This window comes from Rattus rattus, chromosome X, assembly GCF_011064425.1.
Source record: "Rattus rattus isolate New Zealand chromosome X, Rrattus_CSIRO_v1, whole genome shotgun sequence".
Classification (NCBI taxonomy): domain Eukaryota; kingdom Metazoa; phylum Chordata; class Mammalia; order Rodentia; family Muridae; genus Rattus; species Rattus rattus.
Window position 1 is genome coordinate 173,392 of NC_046172.1, and position 17,970 is coordinate 191,361.

Here is a 17,970-nt window from a genome sequence, read left to right on the forward strand (position 1 = left end):
ATATAGATATCCGTCCATTCTTATAGATGATGTCTTGTGATTTTAATTTACAGTTTCTTAGTGGTTACTAATAGAGCAGATATTTTAAAGTAATTAGTTGTTATTAGCATATGCTCTTCCAAGAAATATCTGTCTTTTGTCTATCTTTTTTATTTTATTTTTTTATTAGATATTTTTCTTTATTTGCATTTCAAATGTTATTCCCTTTCCCAGTTTCTTGTCCATAAACCCCCATCCACCCCTCTTACCACTCAGCCCCCCAAGACATTCTCCTGCACTGGGGGGCCAACCTTGGCACGACCACGGGCTTCCCCTTCCCCTGGTGGTCCAACAAGGCTGTTCTCTGCTACATATGCAGTTGGAGCCCTGGGTCAGTCCTTTTTAAATTGAATGTGCCTGTTCCTTTTCTCTTCTCTCCTCTCTTCCCTTTTTTCTTCTCTCTCTTCCCTGCTTCTTTCTGGTCCCACAGCCTGTTTAATTGTTCTTTTTATATTGTAAGTAATAATCCTTTCAAAATTTCCTACTCCATAGCTACTGCATAGCTTGTCAATAGGGTTTCTTAATGAATAAAGGCTGAATTCTGGCTGTCTCATTTGCCAATTTTTATAGATTGAGATCTGGGTATTTTTGACCATCTAATTTTAAGAAGTTTCCATAGGTATTGGTGTGTTTTTTAATTTATCCTATTACAAATTTCTCATTTGAACATGTTGGTTTATATTCTGAAAAAATGGAAAGTTTGCAAACAGTATTTGTTCAAATGCTTTATCACCTCTAATTTCTTTCTTCTCTCCTTGATTCTAATAAAATTTAATGTTAGATTTTGAGTGCCACAGGTAGCTTAAGCGCCATTTCTTATTAACAAGACTATGTTCTCTTTATTGTTCAGGTTAGATAATGTCTAATATTTTAACTTCTAGCTCACCAATTGTTCCCCATTATCTCCATCCCATTATTGATCTCATTCACAGAGCTTTATATTTTGTTTAGCATTGTATTTTCTGTTTTAAATTATCTTTTTGTTCTTTATATCTCTCTATCTTTACTGAAACTTTTCATTATTCAAGTTTTATTTTCATTTACCTCTCGTGGGCTCCTATTTACTTACGGAAGGATTTGAATCATGCCTTCCTAGTAATCACTTATAACCCTTAACGCTTCTGTCACCTATGTGTCAGAATTTGTTCATAATAACTTTTCATTGAGTTTGAAGTCTTCTGGGCTCTTGAAACAACGAATTGTTTTTATGTAAAGCACTGGCAGTTGGGGAACTATGAAATGATGGATCTTACTTAAACCTTTCATTTTAGCTGGCGTTATTCAGCTTTACTCTAGCTGAGGAAGGTGGTACTGCCTCTCTGCTGCCAGGTGGATGCAGAACTCCCAATCAAATCCTTGACTTACACTAACATCTGCCTGTGGAGTATCTTCACCACTGATGGGCAGTGGTGAGTTGCAGTACCCCAGTGGTCTATAATGACAGTGTATAGGTGTGGTCTTGTTACTTCTGGACAACAAAGACAGTTATCAGTATCTACTAGGTCTCCTCCAACTCCAGTTTAGTGGGTAGGGTAGTTTCATAACTAGCAGTTATGGGGGAAGAAGAGAAGGCTAGGCTCTTCAGATGGTATTTCCTGACATGGTGGGGAGGAAGAATGACTGGTGTATTGATAACCAGTGAGGATGAAATTTTCAGCTTTGACTTTACATTCCATTATACTACCCTACAGAATGCTCAGGGTAAAATGTTGGTGTGCGTCATTGGAGCTTCATAATAGAACCCTGGATTTCCTTGGAATAGGACTACAGCTATGCCTGTGCTGTTTCCCTGTGACACACAGTTGAACCCTTCCTATTTTTCTAGGCTGTCCTCTCCTATTTCTTTGGGTAGAGAGATCAGGTTTTAATTGGGGGTTAATTTAGTTTGCATACATTATTGTTTCTGGATTATCACATTATTTTTCAAACTGTCAACATGAGATATACCAGGCAAAAGAAGTCCCAAGGACCTTGCTGTCACATGTCTCTTCATATTCTGAGGTCATTAGATAGCCTTTTTCTCTTTACTTCTCAGTTTAATTCTATATTTCAATATTGCACCACAGGATTTTAGTTGTACTCAGAGTAAATAATGAATGAAAGCAGTCCTAGGTTCTCCTATAGGTTCATTGCCTACACTAAGCATAGGTAGTGGGCAATGGTTAGAGTCAGGCATAAATTCCCTCCTTTTGAGCAGCTCTTAAGTCCAATACAATATGCCACTGTGTAAAACATAGATTAATGATGATGAAAATGTAGGTGGTTTCTGGATTGTTGTGATGTGAACTGGATTATTGTAAATATAATGCTCTATATCTTCTGATCTCTATGTAAGAAGAAATAAAATATTCAGATCTTCGTATATGAGTGCTAAGCTTTCAGAGATAATGCCTAAATTTATTATTAACCTGAGGGCATAAGAGTCATGAGTAAACATTAGATCATCATCCTGGCCATTGGGGAAAAAAAGCACAGTTCCAATAACATGGCTCTTTGAGACTATATATAGCATTCTGATTTAAATGGATACAAAATAAGCACCTGTGTGGGCTTCTCAGTAACACCTGCTTTATTCCATGTGTAAATAACACAGATTTCAAAATATTAATTTGTTTAAAAAATAATGTTATGCATGTGTCACATATATTTAGATTAAATTGAAGTAAAAAATTTAAAATTAAGTAAAGGCACATAAACAACTTCATTCACCTGAGAACAGAAGTTTTCTTATTTCTGTTAACTTTTAAGATGCTCACACTGGATGGCACATCCATGGTCTTTGATTTCCTCTTCTCCTAGTCATTTAGTTTTCTCTTTTTATACATTGAAGCTCAACAACAAAATAGTACACTAAAATAAGATAACTACCTCTAATTCACCTCCCCCTTGAGACTTGAAAAAAAATTTCAAATAGGTCTACTTTAGCTCTCTGATGGCGAAGATAGAGGAATATTTGTAGCAGGGAATGAACAGATGTACTAAGTAAGGTCTCATAAATAAACTTACTTAGCAGACTTTCAGATTTAGGATAAGAGCATAGTTTTTTTTCTTTCATTTTCCCCCCTCTAACATGCCATAATCTAGCTGAGTGCACTAATTCAGTACCATCTACCACTATTAGACTACCACACCATTTCTGACTTTGAGTACTACAGTCATAATATGCAGGTTAAAGCTTTTGGTGGTGGAAGATTTTAAAAGGATGTGTGCAGGGTACTTTTATAATTGAAAAGAGCTCAGATAAGGAGGCTTCATGGGCTTTATTAATTGTTGGTAATTCTGAAAGCATTAAAGTTTAAACTCAGTTTTCAGTTACCTGGGAATTTTTCAGGCAAATTAATACCTCTCAGAATTATTAATTCTCAGACATAATAGAAAGATAACAAATGACTGAGCAAATGAAATATAAGTAGTAGGAAGAGAAAAAAAATTAGCAATGAAAACTGTCATTTACCTAGCCTGACTTTTATCAAGAACACTTTTGTTATTCATGCATTTATTTCACGGTTTCAAGTACATGAAATCTGACAATTTGTTTCACCTCATCACTGGTTCCTGTTTTAACAATTGTTTTTATTAAGGTAGTAAGGACCCGTAGCTAACAATAGAAAATGAAATGTAAGATTTGGACAATCAGTAACTGACATCAAACCATAAGGTTTCCCTCCTCTGTAATCCTACATACCCTTTCCCATAGACAAACTAACCATTGTATAAATCTCTCGCTTCTTTTATATCCCCTTTCTTTTATATAGTTCTATTAAACCTATATGTACCATCAAAATTATGTTTCTATTGCTTTGCTTTGAGGGTTCTCATATAGGTCTTCTCATTCTGTGGCCCATGCTGTCTTGGTACTCACTATATACCCCAAGCTAAGTTCAACCTTGAAGCTCTTATCTTCCTACTTGTGTCAAAAAATTTAAGTTTATAAAACTATAATGTGGGCTGGGGATTTAGCTCAGTGGTAGAGCGCTTGCCTAGCAAGAGCAAGGCCCTGGGTTCGGTCCCCAGCTCCGAAAAATAGAAAAGTAAAAAAACAAAAAACAACAACAAAAAAACCCCCCAAAAACTATAATGTGCTCTATGCATCTTTTAGGACTTATTTTCATAAAATGCTATACTGCTATGATTAATTAATATTTTTATGTGTGGCTATAGTATGAAAGCTATACAATATGTCACTGTAAAACATAGATTAATGATGATGAGAATTTAGGTGGTTTCTGGATTGTTGTGATGCAAACTGGGTTATTGTAAATATAATGCTCTATGTCTTCTGATCTCTATATATGCCTAAATTTATTAATTTATTATAGAGGTTTTGCAGCAATTTGCAATGTTTCCTTTCTACCAACACACACACACACACACACACACACACACACACACACACACACACACACACAGCACCTCATTTCAAGGATCCCTATATCATTAGAAAAATTGTACAGCTTCAATATTTGCCTTTCTCAGCTGAAATTTTTCCTCTGAAACATAAAACTCAGAAGATTGTATGAGTGACTATTTCTTCAATTTTCTCAAGGGTAGAAAGTAGCTAGTACCATTTTAGATACACATAGACGCTAACATTGTCTAAAGAGTAGATTCTACAGGGCATTAATAGTTTGTTTTTGCAATGAATCGCAGTGGAAAGGCTGTCGTGTACTCTCACTTCTTATTTATTATTTTAACCAATTTGTTTAAAGCTAATATTTAAATACTTAGTATTATTTAAAGCATATATTTCTGATTAGTAATGACATTGAATCTCTCTTCAGAAGTTAACTAGCCATATGTGCATACATTTCTTTAAAAAATAATCTATTTTTATTATTTTATTTTAATTCATGGGTATGTATGCATGTTCACATGTGGGTGTGTGCACCTGAGTGCATGTGCCAGCAAAGGCCACATGGATCCTTCTGCAACTGGAGTTATAGGCACTTGTGAGACACCCAATATGGGTGCTGCAAGTCAAATTCTAGTCCTTTGCAAGATTTCGAAAGCACACTTTACCACTGAGCCACCTCTCTCTCCAGCTTCCAGTTTATATTTTCTTAATAATTGGTATAATTTCTTTACATATACTCCGTATTATCCCTCCACCAGTTTTGTTTTCTTAGTCTATATTTTGTATTTTATATAGTTTAAGGTATATTCAGACATATGATCAACAAATTTTTTTAATTATAAAAATAAATGCAAGTGTGTGTGTGTGTGTGTGTGTGTGTGTGTGTGTGTATGTGTTTGGCATGTTTGTAGTCAGAAGGCAACCTTCAGGAGTCAATTCTTTCCTTCCACTGTTTGGGACCCAAAGATTGAACTTAGATCCTCAGGCTTTGCTATAAACACCTTTACCTGCTGAACCATCTTGTTGCCCTTTACAGAAATGTTTAATATACTCGGTCTTGTGTCTTAAATCATATTCACTTTCCCGAGGTTAGTAAGATGTTCAATGACATTTTCCACTGTATGTTTTAAAATTTAGTTTTTGAGTTTTGTACTTGATAATGTTTGAATTCCATCTAGAAGTCATGCTGAATTGTAACATTATTTGAAGTTAGGAATTTTAAGAAGATGCCTAAATCATGAATGAATTAATACTATTTTAGGAGGGGGTTGGTGGGATCAAGTTCCTGAACACATGGATCAATTCAGCCTGGCTCCCTCGCTTTCTCTCCTCTCCCTTTTTCTTGTAGCCTCTGCCTTATGTTAAATTAGTAGGAAGGCCCCCACCAGATACAACCCACTGATTCTGCACTTCCTATTCCCAAGAACTGTGACTAAATAACCCATTTCACACCTCTACTTATTAAATACCATTTATATTTTCCATTATTCTTATAAGCTACCTCTGTTGTATATAAGAGCTTCATACATACATGGGTCTAGTTCTAGGAACTTCATTAGATTCTGATGGCTTTTATTTACCTTTATTATTACTATATTGTGAAGATGCTCACAATAAACAGCATAGTTGGAATTTACTCGTGCATATAAATGTCTATAATATATGTTGGAATGGGGAAATGTGAATTTGAATTACAAGAAAATTTTATTCAGACTGAACTGAAAGCACAAAAGACATTCTGGCAAAGCATCCAATATTGTAACAGGATGCTCACAGGAAAAACGACTGTTGGGAAGAAGATCCAACTGACTTGTTCTTAAATATGAGGAGTCAAGATATTTGAAATATCAAGAGTAAAATGTGAGAATGGAGCAAGAGAATGGGGCAGATAGAGGAAGAAGTCAATGAAATCATTCAAGTAACAAAAAAATGGATGTCTTGTCCCTTTCCTGGATTTCCTGTAATCAAGTACTACTGACACCTTTAAGATATGAAAGGGGAACCTCCCCATTCCAGGAAATGGAACCTGAAGAGACTACCTCCAGTAGTTAGACAGGACCCCCAGTAGAGGGATGGGGACACCGACCCATCTACACCATTTTTTGCCCCCAAATTGCTTCTGCCTAAAAGAAATATAGGAACAAAAATGGAACAGACTGAAGGAAAGGCCATCGAGTGGCAGGTCCAACTTGGGATCCATCCCATGTGCAGGCACCAATCCCTGACACTCTTACTGATGCTATGTTGTGCTTGCAGACAGGAGCCTAGCATGGCAGTCCTCTGAGAGGCTCTACCAGCAGCTGACTGAGATAGACGCAGATAATATCAGCCAGTCATTAAACTGAGGTCGAGGACCCCAATAGAAGAGTTAGGGGAGGCATTTAAGGAGCTGAAGGGGATGACACCCCATAGGAAGACCAACAGTGTCAACTAACCTGGGAGCTCCCAGAGGCCGAGTCACTGAGGAAAGAGGATACACAGGCTGGTCTGAAGCCCCTGCACATAGGCAGCAGAGGACTGCCTTGTCTGGTCTCAGTGGGAGAGGAGGAGTCTAATCCTGTAGAGACTTAATGCTCTAGAGAGGCGGGGAAGCTGGGGGATTACCACATCAGAGGCAAAGGACAGGGAGGAACTCTGGAAGAGAGGCTGGGAGGGGGCAATATTTGGGATATAAATAAATAAAATAATTAATTTTAAAAAGATATGAGAGGTAAAATGATGGTCATGTGGATTGATGGGTATTCAGATGGTAAAAATACAAAGGCTGAGATGAGAGTAATAGTTGTCACTGGGAAATTGTCTGGGGTGATCACTTCCTGCCGCTGAAGGACCATGGTTTAAGAAGAAAATACTCTCCTGGATTATGAAAAATATAGTGTTGATCTTTTGTCCTAAAATTAATTCAGGAAACACTTGATCCAATACTTGAGTTTCCTGCCAAGGGTGCATTTTGCTTTGTCTTTTTGATGGTTGTCTTACTTCCTTTCTCATCCTTCTTCACTCATAACAGTAAACAACAAAAAAAATAAGAAAGAGTAAGGACTCAGAGATATGACATCAAGTCAATTTTGCCATTACAGTATTACATGATATTTGGAGTCTAGTTCAGTTAATGCTGGGGGAGGGTGAGATTCCCAACAGTAGATACACACAACTCTTTGGAAATCCTTCTTAGAAGCTTTTTCTTAAGAGTCTCTGCTTTAGGCACTTTTCCCCTCACTGTTGGATTACTCTATAGGGACAAATATTTATATACTCACTACACCCCTTGTCATGGTGGTTCTAAATCATCGAAAGATGATCTCTAAGTGATCGCTCTTTCCAAATACCCTGTCCTGCCCCTCACAGAACCATTTCATGTTTGGGCTCTTTCTGTGTGCTCGGATAAGCTTTCAGTTTAATATTGAGAGTCTCTGGGGGAATACTTGGACCTTCTGGAGGTACTCAGGGCTATAAAGTCTTGCCCTGGAAAAAAACTTACCACTAGTGGCCAATGAAATTTGAAAGACTTGAGCACCTGTTCCACAAAGAAGGGGATAGAATTACCCTGCCAGTGCTAACTTGCAAAAATAACTCTGAGGTTCACTATGAAGCCAGAACAGCCTGAGCCTTTCAAAGAAGGTTCGTGAGAAATATGTAGGTGGAGGGGGCTGGAAACGGTGTACGGAAATTGGAAGTCTGAATTATAAAGCTATTCTTGAAGGTCTGACTTTTAGACCTTCTCCAGTGCTTCTACAACCCCCAAACAGCTTTCTTATTTTTACCATCTGAACACCCATCAACCCAAATGAACATCATTTCCCCTTTGATAGATTAAAGGTGTCACTAGCCCTTGGCCAAAGGAAATTCTGAAAAGGGAAATGGCATCTTTTTTGCTTACTTGAATGTTTGCATTGACTTTTCCTGAAAATAGCCTACTAATGGACTTGCTGAGAGAAAGCACAGGTATAACACACTGGTCCTGATTAAAGACAGCGTTTACTTTCATTATTTGCATGCAACCTCACTATTCCAACTTCACACTAACAAATGTGGGTCCTTTAAAATTTCTAGAGAAGGAATTTTCATCAACAAAAGTGGACAGTTTCTATTTACTAAGTGTAAATACCTTACATACAGAGGCCAGATCTTATTCATCTCTCACTTGCTGTTCAAAATTGCCAGATTCTTCCACCTTCTATCAGGCACTACTTGGCACACAGGAAGTGTACTATAAATAGTGACTAAATACAAATATAAGCATATTATTTGATTCTAACTGCCTTCTTCCATAAAGGCTTCTAAACTGTTTATTTAAGTAGCTAAATATTATCCTGACAGGCTTAATTTTTATTAGTAAATGTTTTTATGTATTTGCTATTATATTTGAGTAAATGTTATTATATATAATATAGAAAGTGTACATAACCTTGTATTTCTGAAGAATATGGTTGAGGATTTAGGAGAGCTTCCCCTTTGCCAAAAGATGTTTAGATCTCTTTATAGATAGAACTGTTCCACAACTCTTTCTCTGTAACCAAACACTTTCAAGCAGCAATGACACATTCCAAATTGCCTAAGCTATGTGAGTACCATAGCACAAAACAGCTGGGTATATGATGTTAGAAAGACTGTTCACGTTTCCTTTAACACATACCAAATCCCAAAGCTTTAAAGGCACGTGTGTCCTGCTACCCTCTTTTTCTCTCAAAGAGCATCTGGAACCAGTCTGGTAAACAAAACAAGAGCTTCTCTGCCAACTACCATAGGCCAGATGACTCAACAGCAGGGAAAACATAATTTGATCTATGTATTTATACTTCTGGGCTCAATGGGATAAGGGTATGTGACATTGAGGGTACTCTAAAAAATCTGGACCAGATGTGATGCATACAGCATAAACAATGACAACAGCCAAACAAACAAACAAATGAGATAACTTTGGAAACACATTTAACAGAAAAACATGAACTGATATGAGATTTTAAAAAAAAAAACTCTTACAAGTCTATAAATTTAAAAACTAAAAAAACTATAGGAAATGGTGAAGGAGATCACAAATGAGTTCTAACAGAAACAAAAGGCTAGCAAACATTTAAAAATACAATTAAATTCACTATTCATCAGAGAAAAAAGAAACCAAAGTATAGCTACTACTTCTCAACTGGCAAACTGGCCACATTCATGGGATTAAGATGCTCATGGCTGAGAAGAAGACATTGAATATCAAATCCCAGGGTTCAGAGGACGACATGATGAAGGGTTTATAAGCTAATGGGGGAGTTTAGTCATCAAATGCCCTAAGCCCTTAGCCACGGAACTCTGGAATCTTACGTTTTGGGCTCTAGACCCATATAACAATTATTAAATATCCAAACAGTAAATGGACCAACTCTTAACACGGTAATACAGTTATTAGAAATAGGGAGATAAAATAAGGGAAGCAGTTGTGGGGAAAGTCTAGAAGAGGTACAGGAAACTTCTGCAGGCCACAGATGATCTGTGCCTTGTATCAAGCACTTTTATGTGAATAAGCTGGTTGTGGAAGTCCATTGGCTTGTATTCATGGTTATGTGTTAGTATACACTGCAAAAATATTTTTTTTTTCTTTTTTCGGAGCTGAGGACCGAACCCAGGGCCTTGCGCTTGCTAGGCAAGTGCTCTACCACTGAGTTAAATCCCCAACCCTGCAAAAATATTTTAAAGTTAAAAAAATCAAGTTTATGAACACCATGCTTTAATGGAAAGAGGGGTAGACTACAGAGAAGAAATCCTGAGTTGCATTTTATTTTTCTAGATTATACCATAATTATATTATTTTCCCCTTTCCTTTCCTCCCTCCAACTCACCCCACATAATACTCTTTGCTCCCTTTCAAATTCATGGCTTACTTTTTATTAATTGTTATCATACACACATATGTAGAGAGACGGGGAGTGTGTGTGTGTGTGTGTGTGTGTGTAGCAGCTTCTTTTTAACACTAGGAAAAATTATCCAAGCTACATCATAAGTGACTTATGCATAAAAGTAGGATAATTATACTCTGTTTAAAGAGGGATCATTGAATTTAAATACTTTTCATTTCTATGTTTCCTGACTTTTCAAGTCCTAATCATCTACTAAATTTCTTGTTCTTATCCTCATCTTCTCCATCCCTATTCTCATACATTTATTGAGCTACATATATTATTTGCTTTGTATATGTCCAGTCTTGTCATCCAAAACTAGTTATTTCTCTTTGCAATTTATAGTTTATTTATATTCTCTGAAAGTACAGCTTAGGTCTCTATCGTTGTGTTCTATGCAATAGGACACAATGAAATGCACATAGGAACTGCCATCTAAAAACCTGGGTTTGAAGAGGTTACTCTGCCTATTTTTCCATCATACTTTGTGTCCTCAATGCATGTGTAAATGACTTGTATTTGTCCTCATATATACTTAAGCCACTGGTAGATTATTTCTAGAATCTAATACAATGTAAATGGTTGGTGTGGTGGGTGCGAGAGAACAGTAAGTCATCTGTCCTTATTCAGTACAAACAGTATTTTATATGTATGTTACTAGGAATTGAACTTAGGGCCTCACACATAGCTAGCTAGGCAAGCATTCTAACATTGAACTATACTCCTGGTCCAACATGATTTTGCCACTATCTTTGATCCAGGGTTCTTCGAATCCAAGGATTTGCAACCTAAAGGATCAAGTATAATACCAATATTTTCAAAGACTCATGATAAAACAACTTTCACCTATCTGTATGTGAAGGCCTAAACCACACTTCACTTTGCTAGCTAGGGGCCTAGGGAAAAAGAAAAGAATCAAGTCCTTCAACCTCTACTACTTGGCTCATACCAATCAAGGCAGAAAACACTTCTAAGCCATCTGAGTGGCAACACACAGCTTCCCAATCAACCAACAGGTCACTAGACAGGAGAACAGAAAGTAAAGGCATTTCCTTCTCTATAGGTCGTGCCACAGAGAGTGGCACCCTACAGCAAAGAACAACTGTCTTAATTGATGGCAAGCCCCATCCTGAATGATCTAGACTCCTCCCTTCACATACCTAATGTGACAAAAGCAGCTTAACAGAGACCTGGCACAAAATCAGGAGAAGCTGAAACCTTGTGGTTACCCTGCTGAGATAATTTGAGATGCATTAGTCAATGTTTCTCAGGCTGTACATAGTACATCAGGGTAATTATGAAAGGGAAGAAAAACAGCAAGATCAGAAAACAGCTTGCCAGAAGAGTCACTATATTTGTATGAAACGACATTAAAATCTGAAAACAGGGGATAGCTGTGACTTGTCACTTTCACAGCCTTTATGCCAAATTCTGACACAAACTCAACTCCTAGCATTGGAGAAGGAAGGCCTAGTGCCCATGGTTAGTCACACAAGTTTCCTAAAATTTTTCTTGTGTACTTTCAAGCTGGGGATACCTCTTATACTTCAAGGCTTACATGACCTTCAGGAATTAATCTTGCAGAAAGAAAGCACATTTACAACTTGTTTCTTCCCTTTCCAATGGTTTCAACCAAACACCTTCATAGGTTTTACTTCCTTCTCTCAACGTTTCCTTGGCTGACCGAGGGCAGGCTTCTCCAAGCTCATTTTAAACCAATATACAAGCTTATGAAATCGTGCCCTCTGTTCATTTTGATGATGTACTTGTACTCAATTCTTTACCTGGCATAGTTCCCAGCATATAATACACATGCAGTAAATATTTACTCTTATTTACCGTGCTTTATTCTAGCAGTCCCTCCTACACTTAGCATAAGTGCAAATATTTAATTATTTGCTTAATGGCTGTCTTTCTCATTAGGCTTTGTCACAAGACAAGGGTCAATGTCTGTCTTATTCACAGCTTATTGTAACAGCTTAATGCCTACCAAAATGACTAACACTGATTAAGAATAAATAAATATTAATTGAACAAAACAGCAATTTTCTCTTCACTTAATTTTTGAATGAATTCTAAAACAGCATCATATTTAGTATCATGCCTGCATTTCATAATAAGGAAACTGAGGCTTACAGGGCTGCAGTAAATTTTCTAAAGTCAGAGCCAGAACCCCGAATATGTGCTGATAACAACTATTACTGTTTCTCTCTTTAAAGACCTCTTCTACAACTTAGCGCTTGTAGCCTGAGAAGGTTTCATATTGTCCAAGCCTCAGTTTTTAGAAATACCTCAAAACAAAGGAACAAATGGCTGTCTTATAGATTTGTTGTAAAGACTGCTTGCGTTTCTATGTGTGAGCCACTTGGTCAGAGTAGCTGGCATACAATCAATATTTAATAAATAAAAGGTACTGCTGCTGTGGCTGCTATTACTGTCATTAAAGCCAATTTGCAGAAAAAGTGACCATAGTTGGGGGAGGCTACCTGCTAAGCACTGGTCCTACCCTGAATATTAAGACACTCGGTTCTGGGGTTGGGGATTTAGCTCAGTGGTAGAGCGCTTGCCTAGGAAGCGCAAGGCCCTGGGTTTGGTCCCCAGTTCGAAAAAAAAAAAGAACCAAAAAAAAAAAAAAAGACACTGGTTCTGCATGTTTATGCTCGACATGTGTGCGACTTCCATCAACCCTCAGAGTGTTTTATAATACAGCTTACACAGGAGATCTTTCTTTGCTCAAAATACAATATGAAATAAAACGACTTCTTTAAAGTTAATTCTGTCATACAACAAATGGCCCAAATGAGGAGTACTATAGACTATAAATATTAATGTACACTATAGATGAAATTCAAGAGTGAACAAAATCAAGAAGTTCCTCTTGTTCATAATCATAGGGATTTTCATCTTCATGGATCTCAGCAAATAAGTATTATCATGAAACAGAGCAGAGAAAAAAATTGCAACTAAGGAGGTCTCTTTGTTCTGTATTTACATACACAGAAATGTCAACATTTACATAACCGCTTTATTTGCCAAATTTTAGTTTTCTGTCACCTTAGCTTCAAACAGGACATTCTAGACATATTCAGTCATAAAACAGTGTACATTGCTAATGTTTTTCTTTTACTTATTGGTGACAATTTCATTGATACATATGATGTATTTGGTCAACCTACTCCAATCTCTCCCTCCTAATTCCTACTCTATGTCCGCATGGTTTTCCCTCCAAACTCCATATATTCTTTTCTTTAAGAGTTATTTTTGTTATATCACATTTCCTAAATGACATTATTATTTACACAAATAATATTTTTATTATTTTTAGTTATGGTGTATGGATATGTGTGTGCCTAATGTGCACATGCATATATTTGTCTGGGTGCTCTGGAAGGACACAGATACAGAATGCCCTGAAGTGTGAGTTACAGGTGTTGTTAGCCAACTGATGTGGGTGCTGGGAGCTAACTCTGACTTTCTGTGAGAGCAATATGCACTGGTATCACTGAACAATCTCTATAGGCTCATGTGCTTTTCTTTTAAAAAGTAAAAATCAAAACCATAGAAATTGCTTAGTGCGACCAGTTTGTGTGCACATGAAGGACAATATAGTGGAGCTGGCTAGGTTCACAGTACCCACATCCCTGAAGAAAGTGCACTCTCCTTACTCCAATAGTCAAGAGCTCCTCTCTACTACATGCTGGTATTCTGGTATTCTGGTATTCTGGCTGGCTTTAATTTGTGCAGGATTTGTACATAGAGTCAAAGATGGTATGAGTTCAAGAATGAACAATGTCATGTCCAGAAAATTGATTTACTTGGAGACATCTACTACTTCTTGCTCTTGCAGTATTTCAATCATGTCTTTTCTAAATCATACTTCACCATGGGGGAAGAGGTGTGATGAAAATATGCTGTTTAGAGATGAGCACTCCATAGTCTCTCTTCCTGTTGACCAAATTCACGTCTCTGTATTAATCAGCATCTATGCACAAACAAGATCCTATAAAAGAGTTGAGATGTACACTAATCTACATTTACTAAGAGACAGGGACAGGTTATTACTGTGTCTAATTTAGCAGTATAATAGTGTTAGGTTATCCCTATCATCTATGCCCTAGGCAATCACAGGGTTTGACCCAATTAATAACTATCAGGATAACAGACAGATAACCCATGTGGCGGGTCAAGACCCACAAGTTGAGAACTATGGTTCTAGAGCATAACAAAGAACACTGGCAACAAGTTACAATGTCTGGGTTAGGGGAATGGGACTCTACTGACCAACACTTCAAAAAAGGCTAACTTGTACCTGTCACTGGGCTTTTTATGTGATAGCCTTTAGTGTCTGGGAGAAGCACTGTTTCCCTCTTATTGGGTAACCACAAACTCACTTTTGGTGTAAGTATCTGCATATGTATTTGTGTAAGGAAGCTTCTACAGTAGTGGGGTTCCATATGGCTTTTGTAAAGGTCTCTCGTTTTACCTATCTCTCACACTACTTGCTTTTCTATATTGCTCCCTACCCCGTTTAGCCCCTTTTGTTCTGTTATTCTCTGTTCTCCCATCATGCCACTTGTATCTCTTTCCTCTTTCTCTTGAAACCCTCCCATTCCCTTACTAGTTTTCTAACTTCTATGGGTCCTCCCATTAACATGCATTTATCTAAAGACATGCTGCAGGAGAGGAGGTTAGAGAGAACAAAAGCAGCAACTGCTTTTCGACTTCTACTGTGTGGGTCCTTGTTGGAACATGGTCCAGGAATGGAGTCATGTGAGGAGAATTTTGTGTGCTTGTTAGAACACTCCAAGAAAACAGGACAAGAATCTTGTGACTTTAGTGTATAGTGGGTAGTAGTGAGTTTACTTTAGATAATTCATTATTGTGTACTGTTCTTATTCAATTACATGTTTGAGTCATCCTTTAATACAGCTCTATGGAATAATGTTTTTTGCCATGTGTGGCTTATCTTTGTGACTGTATATAGCATGAACTCATGAGAACATTACCCATGTGTCCTTAACCCTCAGAATACAAATGGTCTGAAGTGCTGAATAAAATTGGCTATTGTATGATACACTAGTCCACCTCATTTATCAGCTCTCTTCTCAACAGTCCCACCCCCTCTAGAGTGGTGACAGACCCTGGGGATCAAACACAGGTCATCAAGCTTGCCAGCAAGTGATTTTACCTGCTGAACCATCTCATTAGCTCCCTAAAACGTATTTTCATTGTTACATGTTAGAAGAGATAGAATTTTAAAATTTGCGACCTCATATAAATGAACATGTTGAAAAAGCATCAGAGATGTTCTGTATTTGAAATTCACAAAAATGAAATCTCGCTTCCTTTGCATTCTCTCTCCCTCTCCCAGTATGGCAGCCTCAGCAAACGTAAGAATAAGACAGGTAAGAGCATCTTGCTAACAGACTTTCTAACTGAGTTAGAAAGGGGGAACTGCTGGAGGAGGTATCTAAGTCCCCAAAGCAGTCAGCTGGGATGACAAAACAGATATCTGCAAGGAGATACGTCAACAATGTGTGATATTGAATATTCCATCCTTCCCACTGGTCCATGGGCTGCTTGGGAACCAAATTGCTACCCTACACAGCTTTCCTATGGAATCTGTCTTATGATGTGACAGAAGACTCTATTAAGAAATTCTTTAGAGGATTACATACCAGCGCTGTATGCTTACCATTTAATCTAGCAATCCAGACAAGTTGATAGGTTTTGGCTATGCAGAATTTGAGAACCTGAATTCTCTGCTCAGTGTTTTAGGTCTCAATGAACCATCTCTAGGTAACAGGAAAAGTAGACTGCATGTTGCAGTTCAAGCACAGGTTAAAGACAGGGATGACCAGCTGTTTCTTTGGTAGAGGTAGAAGTCAAGATTCTGACAAGTCAGACTGAGATTGGAGGGCCAATCTTGCTACAGACAGCTTTGATGATTATCCACCTAGAAGAGGTGATGATAGCTTTGGAGACAAGTATCAAGATTTTTACTATTCAAACTGGTTTGGGGTAGGTTATCTGGATGGCCCATGCAGAGACATGTGCTACCAGGAGGGACAGGATCACTTGCGACTATGACTAGGGAAGCAGACTATAACCAAGGCTATGACTCCAGGATAGGCAGTAGCAGAAGAACATTTGGAAGTGGGCACAGGAGGGATGAGGACTACAGAGGAGGTGAGGACCACTATGAAGAGCTGTATGAAAGACTAGGCAATTAGTCATGTAGCTTCAGAGATGATTACTCTTGGGACAATTATATACATGATGACAGACACCCCAACCCCTGCCAAGGACTGAAACTGATTCTCAAGCCTTTGAGCACTCTTAAAGAGGATGATTCCTCTGCTATCACTTCACAATCCAGTCAAGCAGCTTCTGTCTTTGCAGAGCCAAAGTTGGTTGACACAGCTGCTAGAGAAAGAGAAGTAGAGGAGAGGTTACAGGAGGAGCAGGCGAAGTTGCAATGTCAGCTGGATGAGCGAAAACTATACCGCCAGCCAAAGAGAGACACCCAAGTTGGTCAAGTGAAGAAACTCAGGAAAGAGAACACTTGAGGACAGGAAGTGAGTCATAGCTGATTGTGATCTTGGCCATATCTGACAGAAATACACAACATAGAATGAGAAGTTTCTAGAAAATGAAATCCTCAATAAAGAAGACTGTCATTCTCCAACCTCTAAGCCTCCTGAACTGGATCCGCCTTTAAAAATAATGCCAGCCCCTCCACTAAAGAATACATGGGTGAAGCAAAGCTCTAACCCTCTTACTTGATCTTAGAGGTCAGACACAGAGCACCACATCTCCAACAAGTGGTGGAGAGAAAGTAAGTCCAGCTCAGCCCTCTGAGGAAAGACCATCAAAAAAACATGAAAATAAAATGGACAGGGTCATGTTACAGTTACAAAAGGTGAAACTGGGAACTCCAGTCATAGTGCTGGAGATGGAGAGAACAGAGACCACTGGAAGGACTTGGATAGGAAGAAGGGCAAAAAAGATCGAGACTCCAGATCCGTACCTGAGTCTGAGTCAAAGAATTTTGAGGAGAATCCAGCCTCTAAGTTCAGTTCTGCAAATATGCTGCTCTGTCTGTGGTTGGTGAAGATGAAAATGAGGGGAAGACACCCTGTGCTTTCTCCTAGTCTCCATCAGGGAACATTCAAGAGCAAATCAAACCTTCATCCAGACAATGTTTAGGAATGTGGAGGTTCTTTTCTCATTTATCTTCATTTCATGGAGAGGAGGAAATTTCCCCATATTAGTGAGGGAGTAGTGAAAATTCTCTAGAAACCTCTGCAGGGTTTCACCCTACTGCGGAGATAGAGCAATGCTCGTATGACCTCCTTGCACTTACGTTCTAGTCTCTCAAGTGCGATATCAGTGACACAGACATCATTGTTTACTGAAACATGCATTTAGAGCTAGAGGTGCTTATAGGCCTTAAGTTACATTCCTCAGAATGGTTTTATATAAAATGAGACTAAGGTTGTATATTGTTCAGCATAAAGTTTTTTTTTCTTGGTTTAATTCATTAAAACAAAACAAAACACCAAACAACAGAGAAAGCAATATGGTACATTCAGACTTTGAAACTCCAATGTTCAATGCATTAATCACAAAAGTAGTATTTGACAGCTTTAAAATGCTTTTCATATTAAATACATTTGAAAACTGACACTT

General features: G+C 37.9%; 1 pseudogene; it reads left to right on the forward strand.

Moving 5' to 3' along the window:
* The first annotated feature begins 15,562 nt into the window (after window positions 1-15,562).
* LOC116888931 lies at window positions 15,563-17,432 on the forward strand (annotated as a pseudogene).
* Window positions 17,433-17,970: the final 538 nt, after the last annotated feature.